Below are 24,864 nucleotides of genomic sequence, written 5' to 3' on the forward strand. Positions count from 1 at the left end.
TGCACCCCCTGTGGGGAGGGATATCGTAAAATTCGTTCATAAATTATTTTTACATTACTCTATTACAAGAATTCTTTGATGTCTCCTAGTTAAATCTTATATTTCTCGTCTGTTACTAAATAAAATAAATTATTTTCAAAAATCTTCCGATATCAGCTTTCAACGTTTCTGTTTCACGTATTTTTTTCTTAAAAATCAATATCGGTTGAAATAATCATTACATTCAAGCTTGCATTAATTGCCAGGAACAGTTAGGTATGTCACAAAGCCAAAGCATGTGCATATGATATTATTGATCTGAAAATTTTTTTTTGCATTCTGCCAATGACCATTGAATAATGCAATACTAGTCTACACGGAAAGAAAATTATGGGAATTATTTCTATAGCATTATGGGAATGGTTCCCATAATGCTATAGGAATAATTCCTATACTATTATAGAAACTGTTCCTATATCATCATGGAAACTAATCCCATAATATTATGGGAACTATTCCTATAATATTATGGAAATGGTTCCCATAATGCTATAGGAATCATTCCTATACTATTATAGGAATGGTTTCCATAATTTGTGGGAACCATTCCCATAATAGTGTAGGAATGGTTCCTACAACATATAGGTTTAAGTCCTACATGGAAAAAAAAATTGGAGCTGCCGCATGATACATTCCCGTGGAAGATACATGAATTTCATATGACAGCAACATGATTTTCATGTGGCAGGCAATAATAGTTAAAACAACAATAATGATTAAGTAATAATCATAATAATAATTTATATTATTAAGAGAATAAGAACAATTTTATCTCCTGAATAGTCACATGACGAAATCGATTTTTTAGTGAAATTTAGTGTCATTGCAAACGACTTGACATGAATTTGTGCCTTTTCAAGGTTTCATATCATTCTCGTCGATAGTAAATTTATGATGATATTCAATTTATAATAGATATTTAGGTTGCATTCGAAAATGCTCTATCTCTAAACATATAATTGAGAAATGACCTTGTATATTGTGAACTATTGACATTTTTAAAGATATAAGCTCATATTGATGTTACACCCATCGAGACCTTTCATTTGAGTACCCACATCAATTTTTCATATATTTTATATATTTATGTATATTATATATATTGTAACAGGGTAAAATATACCCTGCATCGATATGTTACGTCCCGGTTACCTCACGGGTTTGTAAGTAACCAGTAGAACAACTAGAGCTGGAGATAAAGATGTTACGACCTCCAGAGTCGTAAGTAGAGGTTCTCGAATTAACTCCGAAATAACTAACTTCGGTGAATTTAATTAACAAATGAATTTATTTAACTATTTAAAATACACTTTGAATTTATATGATTTGACAACTGCCGTAAAGTACGTAATGGTATTTCGTAAGTGGAATTAATAGTCTCACGACGAGTGTTAACTATGAAGAGTCTTAAATTCGTAACTTTAAGATCAAGAAGAGCCTTAGAAGAAGAGAGCCCCGAACTACCCGTGCACCCTGCTTATATCTCCTCGTCCAAGGGCCGCGCCCTAGGAGGAGTAGGGTTGCGTATCGGGCCCTGAATGTCCTGTTCTCCTGAGTTGATGCGCGTGGCATTTCCGAGGTCCACTCGGGTGACCCGCGCTGACTCAACTCCAAAGTCCAGGACACGCAAGCGTTCGCTATCGTTTGTTTATTTAGAACATTCCTCGAATGTTCTCGAATATACCTTTGTACTCAACGCTAGTTGTCTTACAATAAGTCATATTTGTCTATCTAGATTTTCCATTAACATTCTTCGAGAGAAAATGTTAATGTAAACTTAAAAATATTCTGTTTACTCAGGTGTTGGCTGAGTTTCACTTTTTCTTATCATTTTCTATTTCTAATATTTTATGTTTAATATTTAACATTTGGAATTCTTTACTTATCATTGTACATTATTATTTATGAAAATTGAATATTCACGGAATTATTGTATAATTATTAGAGTTTTAAATTTGCGCGCGAATTCGCTATCAGAGACATCTGCGAATGCAGGTGGGGACGTAACAGATAAGTCACCAGATATCGATAATTGTGCGACGCAGCACTAGCGCGTCTCGATCTTCAGGCATTTTAGGTAGTGGGGAGAGGGACGATGGGCTGGGAGCCGATCGCAAGCGAGGGGCGACCGGCGAGACAACAGAAGAGGTTGTACGTCGTTTATTCTATTGTGTTGAAAATAATCACTTGATAATTTTGTTAGTTCGGTTGGATAAATTAATAATTTATTTCAATAAATTTCGGTTGGGTTATGAGTGATAGAGAGTGAGATCGTTGACGATTAGCTTCTGATAAATGGTATGGTTTTCCCTCTATATCAGAAGTTTATAATAAAATTGGTCATTGGTAATACGGAATATCGGTAAATAATTGGAGGTCACGTTATCTACACACCCGTGAATTAAGGTACGGTTTCCCGTCTGTTTTACGGGTATTAATTGAGGAATTATTAGATAAGATCGGCAATGGAATTTATAGTATGCGTGTGAGAGTGATTATTGTAAAATAAATAATTAGTAACCACGAATTATTAATTTTATTATTTCCAGATAATTTCCTATTTCTCTCTACCCATCATTACCCACCATTATCATTCATAATTCTTCCGGTTCCCAGGACACCGTTATAACAACCTGGTGGCGCCCTTAAAATTAACATCTAATAATAAAATCTCATGGTATTGGTAATTAACATCTAATAAGTAAATAAGGCTGCTATTGAACGGAGATAATAAAAACACCCCGTTACAATATGTATATATGAAAAATAAATCAAAAATACATATGGGTACTCAAATGAAAGCTCTTGATGAGTGTAACATCGGGATGAGCTTATATCTTTAAAATATGTATTATATATGGATATATGAAAAATGTCAATAGTTTACCAGATACAAGGTCATTTCTTCATTATGTATCTAGACACAGAGCATTTTCGAATGTAGCCTAAATTCTTATAATAAATTGACTATTGGTGAGAATGATATGAAACCTTGAAAAAGCACAACTCCAAGCAAAAACCCATTTTATCACATAAATACACTGGCCACAAAATTTTCCTTATTCTCTTAATAATAGAGATTATTATTATCATTATTATTATTATTATTATTATTATTATTATTATTATTTAATTATAATTGTTATTTTAACTATTACTGCCTACAACATGAAAATCATGTGGCTGCCCCAATTTTTTTTTTTCCGTGTATATATTATAGGAATCATTTCGAACTCACTCCGCACGAAGATTTCATATTTATTTTATTTTGAGAATGATGCCCATAATGGTATAGAAATAATTCCTATAATATTCTAGGAATCCTTCCTATACCATGTAACGGGTACTTTTTGACGTATTGTTACCCCCGGCTCGATTTAAGCTCGCTGGAGTCCAGGATTCTAACGAGGGTAAATCTAAATTAATTAAACTCAAAAATTTAATTATAATTATCAAAAAAAAAAAGAACCTCTTTATTATAATAAACAAAACATTAAATTTATACGTTTTACAATAACGGCGATTAATTAAACAAAACCCATACATACACGGCGTTTACTAATATCATTACCGATTTCGGTAATATCATACTCCCGTTGTTTACAAAAACGCGTTGCTAATTGTTCGGTGAACAAGGCCCAGTAGCGATTAACTCGCTTCTGGGGGACACCCAAATTCAAGAGACGCACCTGTCCACCGCTAGTTCCCGCAAAAATCGAACCGCCAATAGAAAATCAGCCTCTCGATCACGTCATGAATCGACCGCTTTATTGGCTGATCGCTCCCACTAGACATGCGCAATAGCCTTCTTCCCCAACTCAACGAGGAAGAAGACGGACTATTGTTATTATCTTTCGCTTCTACGCTTTCGCTGCATCAAGTCGCCATTAGTATTTCTTTACTTTCGCTTTTTGTTAATAAACCGCATTTTGCTAATTTTATAATTTAAACCGCTTAAATTAACCGCTAATAATTCGCTTTAGTTTGTTATAGGTAATTTGTGTTAACAGTGCATTTATTTCACCGCTTTTTCAGTGCCGGCAAAGTGTTCAACCACGTGTCAACCGGCTTCGCTTTTGCAAACCACGCTGTAATTTACAAATCCGCTTTTATCTTAACAATCCGCTATTAAAAATATTAAATATTGAGTGTAATTAATGTAAATAAATTACTAGTGTTATTTTTGATAATAAATTACGCGTTTTAATTGAGATATCCAACACTAAACCTGATCCCCGCTTTTCCGCTCTTTCTGTAATTATTCACTAATCCCCTTCCGTCGGCCCTCTGAAGAATATATGGTGAGGCTTTCGCCTACCTTCAAAGAGGCCGTTTCCTGGGCTCAAAAGAGCTATACACGCACGTATATTTGTCCTACTCCCACCATAGCGAGAACACAGCCTAGTTCGCGGACAAGGAAAAACCGCCGTTCTCTTGTGCTTATACACATTCATTGAACAGCTGCAAGAGTTGCGTATAATTGTAAGTGTGTGCAACTCTCATCGACTCCTCTGGCAACTCATTCCCTGTAGGCACATCGAGATGTACCCACAGGATATGAGCAGTATCCAGCGGAGACCACGGGGAGGCGGAGTTTTATACTGTCCTCACAATTGTGTGGAGCATATCGCTTGTGCCTAGGCGCTCCGACTCTACCTAGGTGGATGTCTGTTGAGTCTCGTCCCTAGTCGCGTTTTCATTAGCTAGTGGATTTGGAGTTTGCAGCACATTACTACCTTACTGAAACCTTTTAAAAGCTTGAAGTTACTTTGGGATGTGGCAATCGCACGCGCAACGCTCGCCCACTCCGCGTTCCCACCCCATATGTCCTTGAGCACCTCACGTTGAGGCTCGTACTCATGGCATTCAAGCATTAAGTGCTCCACGTTGTCGACCCTTTCTCCTAACCCATTTTCCCTACACTCGTCGCAGAATCTACTATCCGTATGTTCGTACTTGTATTGGTATTCTCTAAAGCAACCGTGGCCGGTTAGGATTTGGGTCAACCAGAAGTTAGGGCTGATCCATTTGTTTGTTAGACGCTCTGCTACGTCTGGAAAGAAGACTTTAGTTTCGCGGCCGTTCTCTGATGTATCCCATTGTTCTTGCCACCGACGTATGGTTTCAGTTCTAAGGGTGACAAGGCTGTAACGGGTGTTTTAATTCCCGCTCATTTGGCCCTTAGTAAAATTTAACAACAACAATATATTCAACAATTGACTCTAAAATTTACCAGGGCGCCACCAGGATTATTTTCTCGGTTCCTGGAACCGGACACCAGAGCTGATTCTATTAATCTACAGGGAAGAGAGAATTGGGGGAAGGTGGTTCTGAAAATGAATAAATTTTTATTTAACAACGGTACCAAAATTTATTAACAAAAGAATTTAACAACTCGTGCGCTTGCACGTACACACACTCACTTACAACTAACTCACTTAATGCTACAACTTATTACTACTCTCCTCAACTCCACGCTACCGCTTTGTCACCCCGCAAAGAGACTAATCGTATGCAAAGGCTCGTTAACTCGGCTTCCGAAAGTAGTTGACCCAGTGACTAAACGTAGACCGATGTCCTCCCGTGAGCTTACAAAAAATTGCTTAATTCCACAGTACCCTCTTATGAAGCGACTATACCGTGGTTGCTACCTTACTACCGCTGTACCCCACTTGGCGTCTATACAACGGCTTCTACGCCAGCGAAACACCTCGCAAAGAGACTAATCGTATGCGAAGGAACGCTGGTAGCACTCACCCACTCACAACCCACTCTTCTCCACACACACTGACTCTACTTTACTTTTGACTAATTAAAATTTTACAAAATTAACTCCAAAAATTTACAACGTTGACCCTCACTAAAAACTTATCAGTCATTAGCTTACAATAAAACTCATGAATTATCCTCACGATTAATAAATTTACTTCTTAAAATTTTCGGCTTAAAACCGACGCTTCTTTTATTCCAAATTTAACACGAGCTTAACTCTGCGCATTAACTTAAATTCTTTCGAAGAACATTCTTTATAAAATTAACTAAATTTTTACTCGGACGTAATCCACACTGACAAATAGTTTTTATAAATAATTCCAATAAAATAATAATTTTAGTCTTCGATAGTTCAATGTATTAATGACCACGTGGAATTTTTCGATTTATAAATAATTAATAAAACAATTTGTCTCAATATAAAATAAATTCACGAAAAATTATCCACGGTTAATTCGATCTCAATTGCGTCGAAACTCAGTAGCCAATACTCAATAAATTATTTTAAATAAATAATACTTTTTTGTAACAAATAATATTATTAAATGATAATTCAATTGTTATAATTTATAATAATAGTCCAGTTGTTAATATTGTAAATTTACTGCGTCACAAAATTCTCAAGGAATTTGCGCGCTCAAAATGGACTCCGTTGTTCGTTACAGCGTACTAAGCTCGACCTCGGGTACCGAAGCTTGACCAGTCGTGAGTTGCTGATTGGAATAATTCTCGATGTTCAGAAATTAATTAAATTTGATTAATCAAAAGATGAATTTAATTTAGCCAATCTTAAGATGTTAATAATTATTAACCAGCTGAATTAACAATTTAGATACTCACGACCTAAACCCAGGAGGTCTAGAACATTCCTCGGGTGTAAAATCCCCAGGAGGAATTGTTCACAAGCTAACAAATTAAATTGATTAAAATAATTAATTATTATTAAGCAAAATTATTAAACAATTGAATTATCCAAACTTGAATAAATAAAATGAGAAGTAGTGTGTTTGATGAGCCGGGTATATGGCCCCAAGGCTCATCATTACCAAAGTCCAATACCTGGTGTAAATTTGGTTGAAGAAACTCTATGGTTGATACTCGCTTCCTTCTTTGGACTTCTTGATGTTACTCGTTCCAACACTTTACTATTTCTCCGGACACCACGCATGGCTCGTCTATATAACGACCCCAAAAATACCCCCTCCTGCTCTCTCTCTAGGCCCGAAGATCGATGCGCTCAAATGCTAGTCGAAAAGTTATCGATCTCTGGCGACTTATCGATTAAGGGTAATTTACCCTGTTATAAGGCGATCCGTCGGCCCTCTGGTGCCCGATTCCTGACGGGTGACTAGTGCCGCCCCGCAGGCCCTACTTCGCGATTCCCAAGGGGAGAGTGAATAAAATCCACCTCGCCCCACCTAATCGGCTGTGGTTGCCACCTTTTGGCTGAAGTCCTCCAGGTGGAGAGTCGCCTTTTCTCGTAGGAGATCAAGTTCACTTACCTGTGGTAGTCCGCACCAGGTAGAGTGGACCCTCTTCTAATTCCTCGGCCAGAAATATCTAGACGAAAAATTAACCCCAGAAAAAGGTTGCTCAACGGCGGATAATTTTCGGGCTTTATCAACCCGAAAATTATTACTAACAGCGAAAATTATTGGCGAATTATCGCCACCTATCGCTCGCTGTCGAACTTCGGAAAATCCCCGAAAGTTTCTAAGTTTTTATTTAAATTTCCGAATTTAAATATTTAATTCATTCAATTAATTTAACAGATTTCATAAATTCCAATCAAAATACATTTCCATATAAATTTATCCACGACACTTAGAAAATAATCTTCATACAAAATAAATAATTTTCGTAAAATTATTTTCCCATACTAAATAGTCACTGGGACTTAGAAATTAATTATTAATTGGATATTTCGAATTTATTCGAAATATTTTAATCAATTATTAATTTCAGATAAAGTCAATTTTTGTTCTTTGAAAGAACAAAAATTATCACGACGCGGTTTCGCTTATATTAGCTCGGCGATTTTTACTGCGAGCGAACAAACGGTCGAGGTGACCGCTGTCGTAATTGCTAAGGGCTTGCCTTGACATGGACTATGTTCGTCTCGGAGGTCCGAGTAGACGGCGCTGTGAATGGTCTCCGGTTCAGAGGTGATCAGGATCTCTTCTAACAGGCGTGCTTCTTCTTCCACCATTTTTGTCGGTGGCTGTTGCTTCCTCGGCTGAGTCCATACGAAACCAGGGTTGGTTGGATCTTACGGCTCGGGGGCTGGTACTATCCGGATCTTTCCGGGCAGCATTCGGTTTTCTACGATTGAGATCTTTGGTCGTCGAAGTCTCTTCGTCTTGGATTCTTGTCTGGTTCTTTCACTTGGTTTGTCGAGGCCCTTCCACTGACGTGGACCTGGATCGGCTGAGTCGAATAGCTCCAATATTTTCTTGCAGCGTTGTCGAGCGAGTCGAACTCGTCGAACGTCGTGACTTGCGATTATGGTAGCGGTGGGGACGTGGGGGTCGTTCTTCAGAACTTCCTCGAGACGTCGAACTTCTTCTTGAAATTCGCTGATCTTCAACGGCTCCATCGTCTACGAGTTCGTCGAAAAAATGTCTTACAGCTATAGGTATTCAACATACTTTATCATACCCGCGTTATTAAAATAAAGAGGTTTAATGAATCTAGGAACTTACTATTTTAATTGACCTTTTTACTCTTTTCGTCGCGTTCGGCTAATTTCAAATCGGAGCCCACGACTCTACAACTAATTTCGCTAATCCGCGCTTTGTTCTCGATCGAGTTACGCGAGTATTCTCGTCGGGTTCTTCGGTCGTCTCGATTGGCTCCATAACCTGGGGTTCTTGGTGATCTTTGACCTGCAAACTACCCTCGTGGCAAGGTTTTAAATCCTTAATGTGCACTGTATACGTTTTTCCGTTCTTTTCTAGTTCGTACACCGACGGTCCTACTACTTTTGAAACCACGAAGGGGAAAACTTATTGGCCAGCTTGGCTGAAAAGTTGTCTCCTGCGAAAGACAGGTGGTGTTCTCTTCGACTTACCAAGTCTCCGACTTCAGGTTGCCACGATCCTCGTTTCTTATCGTAGTATTTAGCCTGTCGCTCATATGCCTGTGCTAGGTTAACATTTACTAATTCCATCATTTCTTTTAAGGATTTCGCTGCCTTATGCGGGTCGTGCTGCGTACGTGTTCATTCGTCGCTCAATGCCTTTACTGATAAAGGTGGCATAATCTCGCGTCCGTAATTTAAATACGCCGGTGAGAACTGCGTTGCGTCATGTTTCGCCGTATTATACGCGAACATTAATTCCGGTAGCAGTTTATCCCACGTTTTCTGACTTTTTTCGACGAATTGGGCAATCATTGTCCCAATTACGCGATTCGTGCGTTCTACAGGGTTGCACTGGGGTGAGTATGGTGGGGTTTTTACGTGTTGGATATGGTATCCTTGTAATAGCGAAGTGAACTCTTTGGTTACGAATGGGGTTCCATTATCCGTGATGACCGTATCGACTTGTCCAAAGCGCAGTAAAACTTTATCTTTTAAGACTTTACTAATCGCGTCAGCCTTTTGATGGCGTAACGGGTGTGCCTCGACCAATTTCGTGTATTTGTCTTGAAATACCACGATATACGCCATTCTGCTGGACGACCTAGGTTTTGGGCCGATGATATCCGCTGATACCACCGCCCGGGGTTTAGTAGCCGGTATAGTACCCATCGGTGCAGACTGGGGTTGCTGTGACGGCTTAAATTCTTGACATTTGATACATTGACGGACGTACTCAGTAATCTCGGCGCGCATTTTTGGCCAATAATAACTACGTAAGATCCTCGCGATGGTCTTTGCAATACATCCGTGTCCACCGGTCGGAGCGTCGTGATTCTCGTGCAGAACTTGTCATCTGCCTGCATCCGGGATGCATAACTTCCAAACGTCTCCTCGATCCGTGTAATCCAGACTGTGATACGCGTGTTGGTACAAAAGACCATTCTTTAAACAGTATTCTGGATACTTCTGTGGGTCATTTTCAACGCCCTTTTTAACGCGTTCGTACCACGAATCTCCTAGTATTAAAGCGTCGATCGCGAGCTCGGCTTCATGATCATCGGCTTCTTCGATGACGGCATTTTCTGGTTGGCTACGTGACAAGGCGTCGGCCACCTTGTTCCATTTTCCTTTCCGATATACGACGTTAAAATCGTATTGTTGCAAATACATATTCCACCTAGCTACTCTACCGCTCGGGCTCTCCATCGTCTGCACGACTGGTGATCAGTGATTACCGTAAACTCATAACCCTCGAGATACGGCCTCATTTTCTGAATCGCCCACACGACGGCTAGGCACTCTTTCTCAGTCACGGAGTAATTTCGCTCCGCTTTATTCATCCCTCGGCTAGCGTACGCGATAACTTGTTCTTTACCGTTGTCTTCCTGCGTCAACACCGCGCCAAGTCCTTCGTTACTCGCGTTGGTTTGCAGCGTAAATTTCTTATTAAAATCCGGGGAAGTTAGCACCAGCGTGGATTTTAAATGATTTTTCAAAGTTTCGAAAGCCGTTTGCTCTACTTCTGTCCATCTCCATCGTTTATTTTTCTGGAGTAAAGAAGTGAGTGACTTAGTTCGGTCTGCACAGTTCGGGATGAATCGTCAGTACCATGAGACCATTCCCAAAAACTGGCGTAATTCTTTCGTCGTTCGTGGTGGAGCAATCTCGCTTATTGCTTTCACCTTTTCTGGGTCCGTGTGAATCCTATGTTCATCGATAACGTGCCCGAGATAGACAACCGACGTTTCTAGGAAGCGACTTTTTTCGTGATTAATCTTCAAATTCGCGGCTCTGAGGCGTTCTAGCACCTTTTGTAATATCTCCATGTGGTGCTCGAGAGTTTCACCGAGTACAATTATATCATCTAAATACACTACGACGTACGGTTCTAGTTCGGTTTCTAAGGCTTCTTGCATGGCTCGTTGAAGTGTCGCGGGTGCTAAATGTAACCCGAAAGGCATCACGCGGAATTGGAATAAGCTACGTCCGGGAATTGTGAAGGCAGTAATTGGTTTACTCTCTTTGTCCACTGGTATTTGCCAATACCCGCTCTTTAAGTCGATTACGCTCTTATACTTAGATCCTCGCAATTTGTCTAGTGAAGCATTAACCTGAGGAATCAGGAATGCATCTTTCTCGGAGACGTTATTTACGTGTCGTAGGTCAACGCAAAAACGATATTATTGGTCCTTTTTCCGTACTATCACTATCGGCGAGCTCCAAGGACTGCTAGACGGTTCTATTATGTCGTCTTCGAGCATTTTGTCTACTTCGTCGTTCATAATCTTTTGCATTTTCGGATTTTTCGGATAATATCGTGATTTAATCGGTTCTGTGCCGGGTTTCAACTTAATTCTATGAGTCGCACAACGAGTTGGACCTTTTACTCCTTCATCGAGCTTGAGTAAGGCTTTGATTTCTCGGCGGGCGGTCTCAAGATTGTATTGTACGTCGAGGGTATAACACTCGAACGTATCCTGCTTTCGTAGTAACCGATAACCCATTTTGCTCAGGTTATCGACCCCCAAGAGCATATCATTTCTATACGATGGAATAATATGAAACGGTAACGTGTAAACTCGACTTAACTCTATTATCACGATTCACGCGGTACCGGTAGTTTGCACCACGTGGCTTCCTAAGATTGATCCTTGTTTCGGCGTTGGATCATACTTTTTAAATAGCCCGTTATTTTGTACGAAAGTCCATGAGGCTGGTGAAATTATGGACGCCGTCGCGCCAGTATCCATTAACGCGTGGATATTTCTTCCGCCAAGCTCGATTTTGGCGAAAAGACGTTTATCTCCTACTCTTACTGCTGAGGGGTTGTACTGCTGCTGGGTTCCGACGCGTTCGTTGTCACGGCGTTGTCCCTTTGATTCGTCTGAGGCTTGGCTCTCGATATTTGTGAGTCTTGACGGTCTCCGGGTCGACTCTGGGAGCTGGTGTCGACCCTCGCGGCGTTTCCCCGCCACGGGCAGCAATCGTAGGTCCACGAGCCCATTTTACCGCACCGTGAACAGAATTTAACTCGTTGGTTTGTGCATTGGGGTTATCGGTGACCTTTCTGCCGACAGCGCCAACAATGCTCTCGCCAATCGTACTATAAAATCTCTAACGACGCGGCTGGTTTCATCGTTTTTACTGTAGCCGGCTTCCCGGTGTTAGTTTTCCCAACTGCAGACTTATTAGTAGTCTGCGGTTGCGCGTTTTCCTGAGTCACGAGTTGCTCAAACTCGCCTGTCAGACGCAACAGCTCCGGAACGTTGGTGAACTCGGTTCGCTTAATATACCGACGGTATTAGGGTCTCAAATTTTGATACAATCGCGCTAACTTGGCCTGCGGAGTCATTTGACCGTGTCGGCGCATAAGTGTCTGTAGACTTGTCGCATACTCTTTTGCTACCTCGGTCTCCTTCTACACCCGGTTCCTAATTTATTCTTCGAGTTCGATCTCCCGGCCCGGTGGCAGGAAGAAAGATTTTAAATCTGACGTGAAGTCTTCCCGCGACACCCAGTCTCTCTTGTTGTTTCGGTACCAGTGTATGGCTTTCTCGCGGAGAAGCATGGGGAATGCAGAAAGTACCAATAGTAAATGTGGGATTTATAGTGGATATGATGAAATTATTTATAAAACCGAAGAGTTGAATTTTGGAGTTTTGGTTTATTGAAACTTTATTAGAGTGTTCTGTGGTTAGTATGTATTGTATATAAGTGTGTATATGGGCACGTGGTACATTCATCGACGCGATGTGAATGCGCGGTAGATTGAGTGCATGTGATACGTAAATGTGTGTGTGAACATTACTATACTACAACACTCTCCCTTAATGCGAACGCGCACATGCGATTATGACGTCTTGTTCATCCCCAGCGTTTTGGTAAGCTCTCGATGTCTGTCCTTGGGTAGAGCTTTTGTGAAGATGTCTGCGATCATTTCGTTAGTAGATAGATGCATGAAGAGTATATGGCGAGGCTTTCGCCTACCTCCGAAGAGGCCGTTTCCTGGGCTCAAAAGAGCTATACACGCACGTATATCTATCCTACCCTCACATAGGAAATATACAGCCAAGCTTGCCGGCAAGGAAAAACCCTGTCCTTAAGCATTTACGCTATCATAGGACAGATGTGAATTGAGTTAAATTTAATGTCAATCTGTCCTCGTACTTAGTTAACTGTATCAACCCATTCAACGACTGCGTTAGCCTGATCGGTAATATAATGACAACCCGACCAGTTACCAACGGGGCCCATGCGGGGAGGTGCAGCCGTAAGACCTGTTTGAGCCATAACACTTATCCCCCCTTACAAGAGTCTCGTTCGTTCTTCTGTCTAGTCTAGTCCCCAAATCTTTGAGCTTACCTGCGTTGCAAAATAATTTTGACAATGTCACGAGGCCTTGCTTTAAAGATAGATGCATGACTTTGATCTCTTTATTGCTGACTGCCTCTCTAACGAAGTTGAAGTACATTCTGACGTGCTTAGTCCGGCTGTGGTGTTCCATCGCCGTAGTTAACTGTACTGCGCCTTGGTTGTCGCAATATATTAATTCTTCTGATATGTCTGGTACTCCGATTTCGCCAATGAGTCCCCTCAGGTATTTTGACTCTTTAGTTGCCTCAGTGAGTGCTTTGAACTCTGCCTCCCTTGTTGACGGTGCTACCGTTCGCTGCTTCTGAGATCTCCAACTTATTGCGGCTCCTCCTAGAGTGAACACATATCCAGAGTACGATCTTGAGTCGTCGAGGTCGTTTCCCCAGTCAGCGTCTGAATATCCAATGATCTTTTCGATCGTGCCGTCGTAGGTAAGTCCTAGGTCGATAGTTCCCTTCAGGTACCTGAGCACCTTTTTTGCAGCTCCCCTATGCTCCTCTGTCGGGTTTTCATTGTATTGGTTTAGCACACTTACGCTGTGCGTAATGTCTGGTCTTGTCGTCACTGATAAATACATTAGTGAGCCAACTAGCTCTCGATATTGGAGATTCTTTGTTGGTTTCTCGGGGTCTGTCGCCGCTTTCAGTCTCGAAGAGGGGCTTGCTGGCGTGTTTTGGGCTGTACAGTTGACCATTCCAAATTTTTCCAGCAACTCTTGCACATATCGACGTTGACTTAAGCTTATTCGCCCAGTTTCCTGATGGAATTCTATTTCTAGGCAGTATTTGGCCTCACCTAGGTCCTTAAGAGCGTATACACTGTTTTACATTTATCGATTTTGAGGATATTTTTCAAAGTCGTTGATTGGGGCTTCACGTGAATAAAAAGTCATGAAACTTGGCAAAAATAATCAGAATATCATTACGAAGAATATGAAACTACCTATTTTTACAAAAAAAAATTTTTAAAATACTGTTAATTATTTTTAAATTCGGCGGTTAATAGTAGGTTATGTTTGAATATTAAAAAAAATTAAAAATAAATTTTTCGCAGCACTTTTTAGAAAAATAATTACCGTTATGTTCTAGAGAAACATCTAATGAATTGATTTTTATATGCCATTTGGTAATTTCTAATCACATAAACTCAATCAATCAATTTGAAAAAAAAAAATTGTAAAAATTATTAAAATTATTTGAAATGTCAACAAAAACATCTGTTATGTTATTTTTAATCATGCCACTAGATGGTGGTAAATGTAAGTGGAAAACTGAAATTGATTGATTTCTGTACTGTAAGATGGCACTTATACTGTGAATTTAGGTTTTGTCTTCTGAGTACAGTTTTGTACTGGAAAACGTGAAGACAAAGCGAGCAAGGCTTGCTTGCTTTGAATTTTGTTTGTTGCGGTGGCTCAATACGTATATTTGATTGTAAACTAGACCCACAACTGGGGTTATTAATACATAATTATTATTATTTTTATCAATAATAATTTAATTATTACTTAAACAATATATAATAATAATAATAATTTTTAATTTAACAATATATAATAATAATAATTTTTAATTTAACAATATATAATAATAATAGTAATAATAATAATTTTTGAAGATTAAAACTTTTTAGAGTTTTAGATTATTTTGAAAAAATGTGATTTTTAATTTTAAATTTATTTATTTATTTATTTATTTATTATTCTAGCATACAGGTCTATAGAGATGCAAAAGCATCTGTACATAGAGCTAGATATTAGATAAATATCTTAATTTACATAATTTCTTTTTTAAAATTAAATTTTTGGAAAATTTTAATGAAAATTGTTATTTAGCTAAAACAAATTTTAACGCAACATTTTTTTAATCGATATAAAAAAATTCAAATTATCGAAAAAATTCAAAATTTCAAAAAAATTCAAATTTCAAAAAAATTTAATTTTTCAAAAAAAAATCAAATTTTCAGAAAAATCATATTTTAAAAAACCTAAAACTTCGAAAAAAAAAATTAGGAAAACGTATGACCCTAAAGGCCATCCTGCAATTACCCGCTAACTCCATATCTAAGCGCTCAAGAATATAATTTTTGTGTTTTTTTGAGCTCTTCAAGCTCAAAAAGATAGCCGTTTAAAAGTTATTTGAGAAAAACCACGTTTAAAAAAATTTTGTTTCTTTTATTTTTAAAATTCCCCAAATTGGGATAAAAAAAAAAAAATTAGGAAAATGGTTGAATCTAAAGGCCATCCCTGTAACTTCCCGCTAATTCCATACCTAGGCGCTTAAAATTGTACTTATGACGTCTTTGAACTCTTCGAGCTCAAAGAAGCAATTTATGTGTTATTTTGAGCTCTTCGAGCTCAAACAGTTTGCAGTTCTACGTTTTCGAGCTCTTCGAGCTCAAAACGCGGGGGTAGTCAGGGAAGCTTTCTGTGACCTTATAACGTCGAGATCTAATGAAAACTCGATTTTTGCAAAACGGGGTAAAAACAATAACTTCCCAATTTTTGAAAATCTTCGATTTTCTTTGCGCAAAGTTAAAAATAAGAAAAGAAAACATTATTTCCACTAATCGGCTGACGATTTATTGTCTATCAAAAGTGGCTGTAACAGCTAAAATAGTGGTTTTAGAAAAAATTATAAGACACCAAATATGTAGATTAGAAAATTTCCTACAAAAAACATGCCAATGGTATGCGTTTATACTCGGAATTCTCAGAGATAAAGCTACTTAAAGTAGTGCCACCACGGCGTAAAACCGATAATCATTATGTACTAACAAGGCTAATGGTAAAGAGACGATAGGTTCTAAAATATTGATTTTCGGAATAATTTATGCTTATACAAATTTTTAGCTTAGGAAATTTCCCATGAAAAACACACCAATGAATTGTATTTATTTTGGATTAATCAGGAGATATAGAGCCACTTGAATAATGTCGAGAAATTTTCTACAAAATATTTTTTTATCTATCCATTTAATTTGGATTTAATTTTTTAATAAAATCGAAAATTAAAACAATAATTTTAAAGTTAGAAAAAAAAAATTTTTTTCTTACTTTTTTCAGATTTCTCAAAATTTTTGAAAATCTATCACGCTGTTTGATTAGTTCCGAACGGCTTAGTCGTTCAAGAGTTATAAGTAATTCACACACACACACACACACACACACACACACACACACACACACACACACACACACACACACACACACACACACACACACACATACGGACATATAACAACATCGCGGGGGTAGTCAAGGAAGCTTTCTGTGACTTTAAAACGTTGAGATGATGAAAACTCGATTTTTGCCCGATTTTTGAAAATCTTCGATTTTCTTATAGAGAAGTTAAAAATTAAAAGTACGAATCTTTAAAAATATTTTTCGTATTATAATTACTTTTTTCAGATAATTTAAACAATTAACAGGTATCAGCAGATTCAGTGTCATACACATATGCGACACTGAAGTTTAAATACTTGAAACTATTTTTTACACTATTATAACACTAACATTATTATAAAAAAAATTATTCCAAGAATTCTACAAGTTTAAATTAAAAAGAAATTAAAATTGCAAATCTTTTAACATATTTATCGTATTTTAATTAAATTTTTTAGATTATATAAACAATTAACAAGAATCAGCAGATTCAGTATCACACACATTCGACACTGCAGTTAATAGACAATATAATTTTTTACACTTTCATAACACTGAAATTCTTTTAAAAAATTTTTATTTTTAAAATTTCACATGTGTAAATTTAAAAAATTAACGTGCGAATTTTTTTAAATATTTTTTTTATTATAATTAATTTGTGAACAAATTAAGGCAAAGAACAGATATCAGGTGATTCCTTATCATACATATATGACACTGCTGTTGACAAACTTAAAACAATTCTTTACGCTTTTATAACAATCAAATTAATTTTTAATTCTCGATCCAACTCTTCCTTGAATTTGTTTATTAGTCTAAGATTATTTGACGTGATCAGTATATCATCTACATAGACTCCAATGATTAGAGTCCCGATTTCCATTCTCTGTACGAATAAACATGGGTCCGAGGCTGTAGGTTTTAGTCCTAGCTTCTCCAGGACTTTACGTAGCTTCTCATACCACTTCTGTCCGGATTGCTTCAATCCATATAGTGATTCGCGTTTATCTTGTTCTTTAGTACGATCATGGAGCCGATGACATTTTTTAGTAGATTTCATAGAAATCTGACTATTGCATTGGTCCTCATGACGGAACTTTTGAAAAATTTTTCTATATTTCGACTCAGCTCGTCAAGTGGATTCAGAAAATGCATATGGTTCAAAAGTTTATATATATGTATGTATTTATATATATATATATATATATATATATATATATATATATATATATATATATATATATATATATATATATATAGGATATAATCGGCATTGTCTCTTCTCTAACTTCCGTAATTCTATACGGATCGCAATAAAACGTAACATACTTATTCTTAGGACGATTTCCGAGGTTAAGTTCTAAGATGAGCCAAATCTGTCGATTAGTTTAGAAATGAGAGCAATTCAAAAATTTTCAAAAATCGCACAAAATTTTCACTTTTACCTTATTTCCGTGCAATAACAATGGAACGCGACATCCTATCAGATTTATGTAAATTGCATTTGAAAGCTTATTTAATAAGCTGCAATTTGTGTACTTATTTATTTCTCCAAATTAAATAGTTTAGGAATAATAGCAATTCAAAAATTTTCAAAAATCGCAAAAATTTTCACTTTTACCGTATTTTCGTGCAATTACAATTGAACGCGATATCTTATGAAAATCCTATAAATGGCATCTGATAGCTTATTAAATAAGCTTTAATTTGTGTACCTCATTATCAGTCTAGGCCAAAAATCACCTGCTTTCTCAGACAGATTTAATGAAATTTTACTTTTGCATTCGTTTTGACGTCTTTGTTGTTTAATCAAACAGAAATTTATTTTTTTTTTCGTATGCAACCCTAGTAGTATTTTTATTATTCACCATGAAATCTACTTCCATTTCGGCTGCCGAATGGCCTTTTATTTGTCTTCTGGTTGTTTCACAAGTTCCCAAGTCTCGTACTCAAGATGTGAATGCTCTTCTTCGGTTATAGCGCGTCTCCAATCAGGTGATTCCGCCCCACGGACTGCTTCTGTCAAGTTTACGTCCATCATCATTGCCATTTCTTCGACGAAGTTTGTCTCCATGAATTCTGGGTTCTCCAGTGCTTCTATGTAGTCTGGTGATTTTTCACCTTTACTTTCATTTGACTCATTTCTTGCTCGCTTGTCTTCAGGATATAATGATGTTTCCAGCTCTCGTTTTTCGCCACGGTTCTCGTCGTCGGCTTCTGGATTGAATACATCGTCATGTAAGTCTTCCTCTTGTTCATTATCTGGAGGTACATCTAAATCGGTTAGATCCTCTCGGCTTGGTGTGTGACTAGATACAAAGCTTGACATACTGACGTATCTGTACATTCTTTTTGGTCGTCCTGGCTTTCCGGTCTTTGCCTTTGCTGGTCTTCCCCGAGCATGCCTGGTTGGCGGTCCCATTTGATCTTCTTGATGTTGTCGCTCATTTCTAGCGATTCTTCCAGGTTCATTTCTAGTTACTCTCCCTGGCTCTGGGTTTTCTTCGTCTGGGTGCGCATAGTCAATGTCAATTGGTATTGCGTTCTGTGGCGTTGAAATAGCTGTTTCTACTATTTCTACGTCCCTGGTTTCCACTATCTTACCAGTGTCATTTCGGCGAACTCTGTACGCTTTCGCCGTTCGTGAATATCCAACCAGCTTTCCTTCAATTGATTTTTCGTCTAATTTTCGACGTCCAGGCCCTTTGTCGAGTATGAATGCCTTCGAGCCAAATATTCTTAAATGTTTTAGGGACGGCTGCTTTCCGAACCATAATTCATACGGGGTTATTCCTTGTCGACTTCTGCTAGGACAGCGATTCCTTAAGTAATTGGCAGTATGTATTGCTTCTCCCCAGTGCATCGTGGGTAATCCCGATTGGATTAACAGGCACCTGGCTATTTCGACGATTGTTCTATTCATACGCTCCGCGGTTCCGTTTTGTTGCGGTGTGTACGGTGTCATCAGGCGTCTTTGAATGCTCTCATGCTTTAGAAACTCGTCGAACTGAATATTCCAATATTCCCGGCCGTTATCGGACTGCAACTTCTTTATTTTTTATCCTGTTTGTTTTTCGACATATGTTTTAAATTCTTTGAAGGCTTCGAAGACTTGGTCTTTGCTCTTTAGCAAATACAATTCGCACCAGCCGCTATAGTCGTCAATAAACATCACGAAATATTTATTTTCCCCTTCGGATCTTGTATTTGACGGTTGACATAAATCGGAATGTATAATTTCGAGCAAATTTTTGCTCTTTTTTTCTCGCGGCGTAAATGGCTTCACCGTCATCTTTCCTCGATGACATACGTCGCACGGCCACCTCCCTGGCGTCAACTGCTTGATGCCTGTCGCCTGACCTTTGGATAGATCCAGTACGGCGTCCATATGCAGATGCCCGAGTCTCGCGTGCCAGAGACTTGCGTCTGATCCTCGCATCTCTTGAGTCGTCGCTGCATTGGCTTGTTCCTTGTCCTCTCGTAAATAGTATAAGTCTCCTATACGATCTGCTACCATCTTGACATTTCCATCTAGGTCCCTGATGATAGCGTCGTCTTTTCTAAATAAAACCTCTCGGTTGTTCCGAGTGATTTTGGATACAGAGGTTAGATTAGTACGGAGGTCGCTAACAAGTAGCGTATTACTTAAACTCAACTTTACCTGGCCGTCGTCTGTCGACGTGATGACGTGCGTAATTCCCTTGTTTTTCGCCGTTGTTGACGCATAGTTTACCATATTCAGCGTCACTGTACATTCCTCCATGTCGGTCAGGGTCTCCTGATTGGCACACATGCGGGTGGTGCACCCGCTGTCTAAGCACCATCTTGCCGTTGATCTGATGCTATTCGCCTCTTCCGATTTTGCGACCTCGATATAATAATTCTCGTTGAATTCGGCCTTGGATTCGACCTTCTTTGCTATATTCTGATTTCGGTCTCGGCATTGCGCTGCCCAGTGCCCCATTTTTCCGCACACGTAGCATGGTCCCTTTTCTTTGTGCTTTGGTTTACCCTTTCGGTACCTCTTCTTGTATTGACTGCCGGCGTAGAGTGCGTTGTTTTCCTACTCTGGTGTTGTGGACCGTCGGCTCCTGTGCTCGTCCAATATTTTACCGATAAGCGTGTCTGTATCTGGTAAATCATCTTTGGACCTTATAGCGCACCGAAAATTTTCAAAACTTGGAGGTAGGCTCTTTAATATCAGCACCACGAGCATATCGTTTGGAATTGCAATCTTCATGCCTTCCAATTGTTCCACTGCACTGACAAAACTGTCCAAACGCTCTCGGAAGTCATCATCTTGTAACGGGGTGGTTAGCCCTGTCCAATTGGTCACCCCTTTCCTCTTTGAAAAGGGCGCCACTGGGATTTTATACTCGGTGTCCCAGAAACCGGGGAGCATGAGAAGGAAAGATCGGGTCGTGAGAAGTTGAGAAAGGCTGAAAAATTAATACTGAGAAACAATTATTAACAATTTAATTATTTATTCAATGTAAACAATTTAATTTTAACAAAATTCCTTAACAATATTGCCCTTAAAATTAACCTATCAATTACTTAATTGTGAGGACCTCTCACCTACGCAGGCACTTGCCAAAACTTACAACTAAATATCATTAAATTCTTTTAACTATAGATCATTACGCATCTATCTTCTTAATTTCTTAACTCCACATAGACCATTACGCATTTATCCTTAATTTCCTAATTCAATCATAGACCATTACGCATCTATCTTTAATTTCCTAACTCAACATAGACCATTACGCATCTATCCTTAATTTCCTAATTCAATCATAGACCATTACGCATCTAGATTCTTAATTTCTTAATTTAATCATAGACCATTACGCATCTAGATTCTTAATTTCTTAATCCTCGTCCAACTGACGGAATAACAAACAACATATTTTACCCAATAAAACTTCTCAATACTTCGTACTTTCCAAAATTCCAAAATTACGCCTAACAATTTCTTAACACAAAATTCTGACCTTCGATTTTAATTCATTAAATTCATTAATACATCTTCTTAACTAAATTCATTTCCAACTCACTAAATTTTCTACTAAAGTTATCAATCAATTTATTCTACTAAACCCACTGATTTATTTCATTTCTTGATCTCCACTAAATAATCTTTAACAAAGTTCACTACATAATTTTCTTAACAAGTTCGGTAATCAATTTTCTAAATTCACTAAATTTCTCAATAAATACATTCGCTAAATTAACTAAATTAATTAAATTTAGCCCACCGGCCTAAATCTAATTTAACACAATTTCTTAAATTCAACTCTGAAATTCTAAAACGTCTCAACAAAATTACCACCGTGGAGCATTATAGAATGACCTTCACTAACTTAATTTCAATTCTTAATTCTCCTTAAATAAATTCTAGGCGATATTTCTTAATTAATTTCTGTCTCGAAAATTCTTAACTAAAATTAATTTATCATAGCCAACAGGCCTATAATAAATTACTAATAAATTCTTCACCAATAAATTAACAATTTATCCATTAAATATAAAAGTCTAGCGACAAAACTAACTACTTGACCTTGACGATAGAAACTAAAGTACGAATTTGCTAATAAAAAGATGACCGCTCAAGAAATTAAATTTAATTATTTTGGCCTCTTAATTAAATTATTAATTAATTTGGCCTAAAATAACTCAGAATACCTGACAACTGAAACCGGTACTCCAGCGATGAAATCTTTTCCCAGTAGAAAGAAAATGACGGGATCAGCTCCACTGTGCCTGCTGACTCCCAAGGCTCCAGAAACTCGTGTCTCCAAATTACACCCAGCTCCCCAATTTTATCCTCGATCAATTTATCCTAGAAATTCCAGTAAATAAATATTTCGAATAAGACGAAGATCGTCAGCCAAATGGCCTAACGACAAGTAATTTTTAACAAAATACCAGACAATAAAAATTAATCGCTTCGTTCCATTCGTGAAGCCTTAAGAAATCAACTACTTACTTGTCTCAGAAAAATATCCCACGCTGGAACACAGTTACCCAACGTACTCGCAAAATTTTACCGGAAGAAAGAGAGTCTTGACACAACACCCGGCGTTTTTATAACCTCTCCTCGTGCTCTCCAACTTTCCTATCTTCGCTCCCGCGCTTCATTTTCCGGGGACTGTAGTGGGGACTTTCGATTAGCACGCCCGGTGACAAGTCAAAACTACTTGTCAAAAATCGAAAGGTAAGGGAAAGCCCTGACCTACCGTGCGTTAATTAAGTGGTCGATAATGACCCCGGGAAGTTCGATTTTCCCTGTTACAATCTTCTTCTATTTTGAATGACGTAACATCAGTTAGCAACTCGATCTTCCTGACGGGCCCTTTTGACGCGTGCACCGATTGCAATTTGTCCCAGACCTCCTTCGATGTGTTGCACTTGGATACTGTCTTCAATTCGGCATTTCCGATAGATAAGATGATATCCGCCTTGGCTTTCTCATCGTTGGTCTTCCACTTTGCGACCTCACGTCCTGTTGCGTCGGTTCCAGCAGGAGCTGGAATTTCACCGCTGACGTAACCCCATCGGTCGTGTTTTACGAGGATTGATCTCATCTGCACCTGCCAGACGTCGTAATTCCTTTTATCTAGCATCTCAATGCGTGATGAGCTCGAGTCCATTTTTTATAGGTTAGCTTTGCCACGCGGTCACGGTACTTTTCGTTGAGAAATTTTTGGAGTTAAAATATTTTTCTATTTTTATCTTTTAAATTCACTTTCACTCACTATTTATTCACCACTGGGCCCATAACCTGTGCGATTTATAGTGTATATGATGAAATTATTTATAAAACCGAAGAGTTGAATTTTGGAGTTTTGGTTTATTGAAACTTTATTACAGTGTTCTGTGGTTAGTATGTATTGTATGTACGTGTGTATATGGGCACGTGGTACATTCATCGACGCGATGTGAATGCGCGGTAGATTGGAGTGCATGTGATACGTAAATGTGTGTGTGAACATTACTATACTACAACAGTAAAGATATTGTTAAAAAATTGACTAAATTCAACTTTTCTCGAAAAAAAAAAGTATAGTATTATCGCCTAAACCGTGCAATCGAACGTTCAACAATAAATGTGCAAATTCCAATAATTTGACATACTATAAACGCTATATATGCGTAGTATAGATTGTCTTGGGTTGTTTCATCGAAATTATCTAGTTTATTGATTCTATCTTTAGCTTTCATTGTTTTTAATACATTACGTTCGAATTCTCTGAAAGAATTATCTTCAAAACTAGATTCAACCATGTTTAAAATTCTTTCGTAGACTCGATCGTTTAAAGCCCAGTCTCTACGGGACCAAGCGAAACTATTGTCTACGAAAGCATACTGGCTGGAGACATGTAGATTTTTATTTACAGCTTCTTTTAAAACATACATAGATTGAAATATGCAGGCTGCAGTATTATTTTTACTAGCTAGTTCCAGACAATCATCGGGATTGTATTCCATTAATGGGTGAAGATATTTCATATCCTCAACGGTTGTCCACAATTGCTCGTTTATCAAATTTTGCTCAATCCCTTTGTAAAAATAAAAATGGTATTGATGATCGTGCAAATCTTTAAGACTCTCGATGGTATAAGATTTTGGACGTGTTAATAAAGCAAACAGTTGAGATTCAATTGCAGGCTCAAAAAGAAACATAAAAAGGGACGCGGTAAAAAACAGAAACTTCATAGACAACCGACCAATGGATGAATCCATATCCATACTTAATAAAATTTTAAGATAATTGTCATTTTTATGTAGCTTAAAAAAGTTACAGTAAGACAGATATTTTCCAATTTTTATTAAAATAAATGTTTTCTCTATTTATATGAAAAAATAAAGTAAACAATAATCAATAAAATCGAGGCACGTATATGCTATCAATACAGGAGATTTTACTGTGTTGATTAGATTATCAAATATGATGTCCACCAAGTTTTCAGTTATGGCGACCGGATTCGATGCGCCAGAATAGCACAGTCCCAACAGTTGAGTCTATAAATAATAAAACAAATTGATTTAGTTAGTTTAAATTTAAATTTAAAGTTATTTAAATTGATTTAATAGTTTTCGAAATAATTTCATTATTGATGACTTATACACGGAACTTAATTGTCTGTCAGGATTGTTATAATTGTCTTTTAAAAAAAACAACAGAAATATTTATCTATTTTATAGTGATTTCCATTAAAATTTGTTAATATAAATTTGAAAATTATTCGAACTACCAAAAAATTTTAAAACCATCTCAATAGTTTCAATGTTCGAAAAAAAATTTTCAATGTATCCAAAATGTAACCACATATTATCAATACAACGAATTAACTTTGTGAATAAGTAATAAAAAAATAAGCTCTTACCATATTTGAATACACAATAAGGTTGATTTTCGAAGCGGATGAAT

This window comes from Cotesia glomerata, linkage group LG4 (genome assembly GCF_020080835.1).
Source record: "Cotesia glomerata isolate CgM1 linkage group LG4, MPM_Cglom_v2.3, whole genome shotgun sequence".
In the NCBI taxonomy this organism is placed as follows: Eukaryota; Metazoa; Arthropoda; class Insecta; order Hymenoptera; family Braconidae; genus Cotesia; species Cotesia glomerata.